The 8413-nt window shown below is 44.8% G+C and overlaps 1 protein-coding gene across 1 annotated transcript in view; it reads left to right on the top strand.

Annotated features, from left to right (window-relative positions):
* The window catches only part of SALL2 (spalt like transcription factor 2), an 18280-nt gene that overhangs the window by 1163 nt on the left and 8704 nt on the right, over positions 1 to 8413 (top strand). The window lies entirely within an intron of this gene.

Below are 8413 nucleotides of genomic sequence, written 5' to 3'. Positions count from 1 at the left end.
TGCGGTGGCCGGGAGTGTGCCACTGCACTCCAGCCTGGGCGACAGAGTGAGACTCCAACTCAAAAAATAAAAAAGAAAACCTAGGGAGGCCAAGCCAAAAAAAGAAAAAAGAAAAAACAAAAAAAACAGGTAACATACCTGTTAATACATGCATATCATTTTGTGAGGATATTGTTTTTAAAGCAACAGATATCCTTTACATGGTGATTGAAAAATCTGTATATGTATTCTTATAACATTCCTTTAAGTGAGAAGCAGACAATAGATCAAGGAGGGGATTGAGAAGTGAAGTTGCCCAGAGTCTTGTAGACAGAAGCATAATCAGGACAAAAACAAGTTTCCTGATGCTCCAGGCTGGTGGTGCTCAGTTCACTAAATCAGTGTTTTCCAAACTTGCTTGATTGTGAGTAGGTGCGAGTTAGGAATTTCTATCTTTTGCAAGTGTGCAGGTAATTCTTAGGATCAAGCAAGTTTTTGACATACTTGTCCGTGGTATGGATACACATTGTGCACGCTGTGAAAGTCTGGAAGTCTTGGCTCAGGGAGCAACTATTTATTTAGCATACAGTTGATACATCCAACACTATGGTACAGGATTAAGCACAAGGGTTCTGAAACCAGACTTTCGGGCTTTCAGCCAAATCCTGGCTCTCCCACTTGGTTAGCCTTATGACCTCTCTGTGCCTCAGTATCCTCGTCTATAGGACAGAGATGTGTATACGAGCTACCTTGTTGGGTTGCTGTGAAAATCGAAATGAGTTAATATGTGCAAAGCCCTTGGGAAAACATCTAGCATAAATAAGTGCTTAATATATATAGTAAAGTACCTACCATAAATAAGTACTTAACATGTGTGAATATTGTTACTATCACTATATGTGAGTGCAGTGGCACTTTCTGCAGGTGCTGAAGTATGACCAAAACTTCGGCACCTCTTAGCAAGCTTCAGCTTTTCATTATGAGTCATGTGCCATGAAAAGATCTAGGAGACTGTCATTTGGGGTGATTAAAACCAATCATAGATTAAACATGTCTTTCCACCTGTTGTAAAAAAAAAAAAGTCAAATCAGTGCTCCATGTGCTATGAAACAACCTTTGCAGACATGTTATGTTTTGGATAGAACACATCCTCCCCTAGTCACCGCTTTTCTGGGATCCTACTGTGCCCATATTTAGAGGTTCTGTGGTGGTAGCATCCTTCCCTCCTGAGACACATTAACCCTCCTTAATGCTGCTATAGGCCGGATGTTTCCTCCTTGTGCTCTACAGGAGACTTCCCCTAGAGCCTCAGAGTTGCCTCATAGTCCTGCTCCCCTGCTGGTTTGATTGTGGAACTATGCTGAACACTACTCCCCTCAGCCCCCCAAGAAGCATCCTCTCCTCTCCTTCCTACTTCTCCCATCTGCTCACCCATTCCCCATACCACAGCAGAGGAAAAATCTTCTGTGAGGGAGTCAAACGTTATCTTTAGCAACTGTCCTGAAAGGATTCTGAAGCCCTTGGAGATACAGCTCCCACTTGGGGGCCTGGGAATGCTGCTACAAAGCTGTCCCCTTAGAAACAGGAAAGGCTTAAACCCAGAGGCAGCGCCAAATTCGCGCTGAAATTTTGCCTTTGAGCTATGAGGGACAGAAACAAATGTGAGGAGCAGGAAAGCAGCAGTGACCTCTATTAAGATCTGTTTTTCTTGCGCCTAAGGGTTGCTCAGGTATGGTGGCTCACGCCTGTAATCCCAGCACTTTGGGAGGCAGAGACAAGAGGACTGCTTGAACCCAGGGGTTCCAGACCAGCCTGGGCAACTTGGTGAGACCTCATCTCTACTATGAAAAAAATTAGCCAGGCATAGTGATGCGCACCTGTAGTTGCAGCTGCTTTGAAGGCTGAGGCGGAAGGATTGCCTGAGCCCAGCAGGTCGAGGCTGTGATGGTGGTGTGTGTGCTACTGCACTCCAGCCTGGGCAACACAGTGAGACTCCAACTAAAAAACAAAACAAAACCTGAGGGTTTCCTCATCAGAATTCCCCTGAAAGTGAAAGATGCTAGACTACTTGGGCATAACCTGGAGTGTCATTGGGTCTCACCTGCAAGATAAGATGGCTATATTTGATCATGTCTAAAATTCTTTCCTGTTCTTATAAGCTTACAATATTTATATTTCTCACTCCCTGCCTTTTATAGTCAGGGTTTCTATTTGCTTATGTGAACTTCAGGCATCTTGTCTTTCCTTCTATCTCAGAGCTCTAAATAGAAAGGGCTCTTATTTAGGGACACACGTATCCTTTGGTATACCTGTAAAATTATGAGCATCATCATGAACCTCAGCAGACATCTGATTAATAGTTTAGGATGCCACCAACATTTTTTTGGAATATTTTGCCTTCTTTTAAGCAATGTGTACCATATACAACAAGCAAATGCAGAGCCTCTGTTGTGCATTTGAAAAGCCTCATGTCTGTAGTGACTTAAGACATCACCAAGAAACAGTTTGAAAAATCTGTTTTCTAGCCCTGTTTTTTGGTTTTTTGGTTTTTTTTTTTTTTTTGCTCAGCTTCCCTGACCAGAACACCAAAACCTAACAAAATAGTTATTGCACATAAGTGATGAGCAGGGAATAGTCTATTACTTTAAAACTCTAGAGAAAGAAAAAGTATTCTCCCCTACAGAGTCTAGAAATCTGGATGACAGAACATAAGGGATGTGACTGGGGAAAAAGCAAACTAGTACATCTGGGAAATAAAGAAAACGATCAGAAACCCAGATATTTAGTGAGAAGGAGAAACCAGGACAACAGCCAAACAGATCTAGAGGGAGAGAGGGGAGTACTTTAGATGGGAGTTGGCAGACAGCAAGAACAGCAAAAGGGGAAGGCAAAAATAGAGGTTTGAGGGCTCTGTTTAAATCTAGAAGTAGACACCCTCATCTCTCAGGCTATTGATTCCTGTGCCACTCAGCCATAGGTACCCCTGGATCAGAAAAAACACATTTTGGAGTAGAGAGGAGCTCAGGCCTGGTACATTAGAGCACTAGATAAGGAAGCAGAAAATTTGGTTTTCTTTTCTTTTTTTTTTTTTGAGTTGGAGTCTCACTCTGTCACCCAGACTGGAGGGCAGTGGCCGCTCCCAGCCACCGTAGCCTCGACCTGCTGGGCTCTGGCTATCCTTCCTCCTCAGCCTTCCAAGTAGCTGGAACTACATGCGCGTGCTACCACACCCGGCTAATTTTTTGATTTATTGTAGAGATGAGGTCTCACCAAGTTGTCCTGGTGGGTCTCAAACCTGCGGGCTCAGGCAATCCACTCACCTCAGCCTCCCAAGGCGTGGGATTACAGGCTGAGCCACCGAGCCCAGCTGAAAATTTGGTGTTCAATCCAGCTTGGATGTTGAAGCTATGTGACCTGGGACAAGTCCTTTCTTTTCACAGGGCTAAAACTTTTGACACACAAATAACACACATCACCAATATTTGGCGAGCATTCAGGTACTATGTTAGGCCCTCTTTGCATTTCCTCTCTTTTATTCCTCCCAACTGTCTTATTATTACTCATTTTATTTAATTTTAGGTCGGAATCTCACTCTGTTGCCCAGGCCAGAGTGCAGTGGCACACTCACAGCGACCACAACCTTGACCTGCTGGGCTCAGATGATCCTTCTGCCTCAGCCTTCCAAGTAGTTGGAACTACAGGCACAAGCCACTATGGCTGGCTAATTTTTTCACTTCCTGTAGAGACAGGATCTTGCCAAGTTGCCCAGGTTGGTTTCGAACCCCTGGGCTCAGGCATTCCTCTTGCCCTTGCCTCCTAAAGTGCTGGGATTACAGGTGTGAGCCACTGCACCCAGCTATTTTAACACTTTATTTGTTTTTGAGTTGGAGTCTCATACTCCAGCCCAAGCTGGAGTACAGTGGCACACTCATGGCCACTGCAGCCTCAATCTACTGGATTCAGGTGATCCTGCCGCCTCAGCCTTCCCAGTAGTTGGAACTACAGGCATGCGCCATCACACCTGGCTAATTTTTTGATTTATTGTAGAGATGAGGTCTTGCCAAGTTGTCCAGGCCGCTCTCGAACCCCTGAGCTCAGGCAATCCTCTCACCTCAGCCTCCCAAAGTGCTGGGATTATAGGTGTTAACCACCGCACCCAGCCTTATTTTAACTTTTTTTTTTTCTTGAGTTGGAGTTTCACTCCATTGCCCAGGCTGGAGTGCAGTGGCACGCAGGCTCACAGCCACCCCAACGTCGACCTGCTGGGCTCCAGCGATCCTTCCGCCTCAGCCGTCTAAGTAGTTGGAACTACAGGCTCACACTACCATGCCCGGCTAATTTTTTTCATTTTTATTGTAGAAAAACAAGGTCTCGCCAAGTTGCCCTGGCTGGTCTTGAACCTGCAGGCTCAGGCAATCCACTTGCCTCGGCCTCTCAAAGTGTTGGGATTACAGGTTGAGCCACCAAGCCTGGCCTATTTAACCATTTTTAAGTGTACAATTCAGTGGCATTAAATACATTCACAGTGTTGTGTAACCATCACCACTATCCTATTTTCCAAATTTTTTCATCATTAAACAGAAACCCTGTACCCATTCAATAATAAATCTCTATCCTCAGCCGGGCTCAGTGGCTCCACGTGTAATCCTGCGCCTTGGGAGGCTGAGGTGAGTGGATTGCCTGAGCCTGCAGGTTTGAGACCTGCCTGGGCAACTTGGTGAGACCTCATCTCTACAGTAAATCAAAAACAGCCAGGCATGGTAGCGCGTGCCTGTAGTTCCAGCTACTTGGAAGGCTGAGGCAGAAGGATCGCCGGAGCCCAGCGGGCCAAGGCTGCGGTGGCCAGAAGCGGCCACTGCCCTCCAGTCTGGGTGACAGAGTGAGACTTCAACTCAAAAAAAAAAAAAAAAAAAGAAATGTTTGAGGCCAGGTGCAATGGCTCACACCTGTAATCTCACCACTTTGGGAGGCCAAGGTGAGAAAGTTACTTGAGTTCATGGGTTCGAGACCAGCCTGGGCAACTTGATGAGACCTCGTCTCCACAATAAATCAAAAAACTAACTGGGCATGGTGGTTCGTGCATTTAGTTCCAGCTGCTTGGAAAGCTGAGGTAGAAGGATCACCTGAGCCCAGCAAGTTGAGAGGTCAAGGCTGCAGTAGCTGTGAGCATGCCACTGCACTCCAGACTGGGTGGCAGAATGAGACTCCAGCTCAAAAAAAAAAAAGAAAGAAATGTTTGGTTTTCAATCCAGTTTGAACGTTGAAGCTATGTAACCAAGGATTGCAAGGATTAGAAAGTTCTAGAGCTGGGACTTTAACTCAGGTCTGAATCACTGTGCACCACGAGAGAGTCAGATTTCTAAGGGTTGTTCCAGCTCCAAAATGGTATGAGTTCTGTGTTACGTGTAGAGTCCTTTTATGTCTGAAAAATTCTGTCAGATTTCTAAGGGTTGTTCCAGCTCCAAAATGGTATGAGTTCTGTGTTACGTGTAGAGTCCTTTTATGTCTGAAAATTTCTGTCAAAAGAGTCTTTTTTGGCCAGGCGCAGTGGCTCACGCCTATAATCCCAGCACTTTGTGAGGTTGAGGTGAGAGGATTGCCTGAGCTCACGGATTTGAGACCAGCCTGGGCAACTTGGCAAGACCTCATCTCTATAATAAATAAAAAAATTAGCAGGCATGGTGGTGCATGCCTGTGGTTCCAGCTACTTGGAAGGCTGAGGTGGAAGGATCACCTGAGCCCAGCAGGTCGAGGCTGCAATGGCCATGAACATGCCACTGCATTACAGCCTGGGTGACAGAGTGAGACTCCAAATCAAAAAAAAAAAAGACCCTTTTTATGTTTGATATAAGGTATTCCTATTCTGGAAACAAATATATTGTTCTCACTTAGCATCAGGTATACAAATCACTGTGTCTCTTAGTCTACTGTGTTGCAAAGGCCATAGGTGCATTAGTCCATGTGGGTGGCAAAGGATTATGTGTGTGCATACAGGGGGGAGGAGTGAGGAAGAGATGAGATATTTTCCTAAGACGCAGTCTATGGCAACATGAAAGCTACCATTAGTATTGGCCAATGTTAACAGAAAGTAAGTTTAGGCAGGTGCTTACATAGTGTGCTTTGTTTCCTTAATGGCTGGATGATGTTTGAACTCTGTAGAACAAAAGCTTTCATCTTACAATAGAAATATGGCTCAAATATTAATTTAAAAAGAAATATGACTCAAGATGTACATACCTGGGAAAGGAAATGCAGTTGCTGACATTTATAGTCAGGTGTAAATTATATCAAATTCTATTCATGGAAGTCAATTTTACAATGGGAAAGGGTGTGAGGGAGCTGAAGTGTGACTGTAGACACAGTAGAGAGAGAGAGCCTAATGGGAAGATTTAGCATTAAGTGTTCACTTTTTTTTTTTTGAGTTGGAGTCTCACTCTGTCGCCCAGACTGGAGTGCAGTGGCTGCTCCCGGCCACCGCAGCCTCCACCTGCTAGGCTCCGGCGATCCTTCGGCCTCAGCCTTCCAAGTAGCTGGAACTACAGGTGTGCACTATCATGCCCGGCTCATTTTTGATTTACCGTAGAGATGAGGTCTCGCCAAGTTGCCCAGGCGGGTCTCAAACCTGCTGGCTCAGGTAATCCACTCACCTCAGCCTCCCAAAGCACTGGGATTACAGACTGAGCCACCAAGCCCAGCAAGTGTTCATTTTGCCTATGTCCTAATGTTGGCCAGTTTAGCTCAGGTAAGATTTGTAAAGAGGTCAGGTGTGGTAGATCACACCTATAATCCCAGCACTTTAGGAGGCCAAGGCAGGAGACTTGCATGAGCCCAGGAGTTCAAGACCAGTCTGGGGAACATAGCAAGACTTTGTCTCTACAAAAAAATAAAGTTTTGTGAGGAGCAAAGTGGGAGACTTGATAGGGAGGTCAGTCATCTAATAATTTTGGTTCTCGTCCTTGGCTGTACATTGGAATCACTTGAGGAGTGTCACAAACATATTAATGCCTGGATCCTACCTGCAAGGATTCTGAATTAATTGGTCTGGGATGTGGCCTGGATATAGGAATTTTTAACTGTTTTTGTTGTTGTTGTTTACATTTTAAAGGTGTAAGGTACAATTCAGGGGTTAGATATACAAATGTTCATTATGCAGGTACCCTTGTTGATGAGGTGTGCTTTTTTTTTGTAATATGGGGTCTCGTTATGTTGCCCAGGCTGGTCTTGAACTCTTAGGCTCAAGCAATCCTCCTGCCTCAGTCTCTGGAGTAGTGGGATTACAGGTACTCACTACCACACCCAAACATAGGGGTTTTTTTTTAAAAGCTTTCCCTGCAATCCTAATGGCAGCAACTTTGAGAACCACTGTTCAAATGTTTCATTCTGCTGCACACGACCCACCTATTTTTCTTTGTTCTCATCAGCCATTCTCTCCCAAGGCTAAAGCAGCAGTTTGATGAGGCACTAGATTTAGAGGGGAAGCCACCTGGCTTCCTTTTCCTTTGTCATTTCAGCTCTCTGTAAATTTAAACAAGCATGTCCAGGTCTTAGTCCTATATCCAGCCCAGACTTTGCATGTGACCCAGGATCGCTTACCTCACCTTATCTGCTATCTAGGGACACCATTACTAGTTTAGTTTATTCCTGTGTTTGTGACTTCATTCATGTCTGTGTAAGAATTCTGCCCCCCTTTTCAAGACAGGCAGTGAGTACAAAGTGCTGAGAAATGGAGGGTTCCTCTTACAGGTGGCTGTTGATCCAGTCACCTTTCACCAGGGACTAAATTTACCTTAAAGAAGAGTGTAGATCAAATTACGCATCAGAAAGCGGGTTTCATTAAAGAGCAAGAAAGGGGACAGTGTTTCCCAGGAGAAGATGAAAAGAAAAGGATTTCTTTTCTTGTCAGAAGACTTGACAAAACAGCAACTGGATATCAAATGTTCGATGCTAATTAACAAATGCTCAGTAGAAAGCGTCCATCTGATTCCCTCTCCTTTACTGAGGCCAGAGAGCAAATGGCAGGTAAGACCCACACAGGGCCCTTTCTCTAGCATCAGGGAAGCCACACAGTGTTGATGTGCTTCAGAAAGCATTGGACAGGAGTCAAAATTCTGAATGTTTACTTCACTGAATTACTGTGTGAACTTGGAGAAGTCACCTAACCTCTCCAAGCTTCAATTTCCTTATCTGTAAAAATAAACCATGTTGCACAAAACTGTGACTTGCCATAATAGACCCCTCTTTCCCTCATCTGTAAGGGTCAGGCCTAGAAGCACAGAGCCCATCTGTTTCAAAGTCGGGATTCACAATGCGAAGAAGAGTTTCAAAACATAATTTTCAAAACATAGTTCAGTTAAATGTTTCCCTTTTAAAAACACAGGCAAGCTGGGCTCGGTGGCTCAGCCTGTAATCCCACGCCTTTGGGAGGCTGAGGTGA

Source organism: Carlito syrichta, unplaced genomic scaffold (genome assembly GCF_000164805.1).
Source record: "Carlito syrichta isolate Samal-C Ts95f unplaced genomic scaffold, Tarsius_syrichta-2.0.1 Scaffold169347, whole genome shotgun sequence".
Classification (NCBI taxonomy): Eukaryota; Metazoa; Chordata; class Mammalia; order Primates; family Tarsiidae; genus Carlito; species Carlito syrichta.
This window is presented reverse-complemented; position numbering and strand designations above follow the sequence as displayed.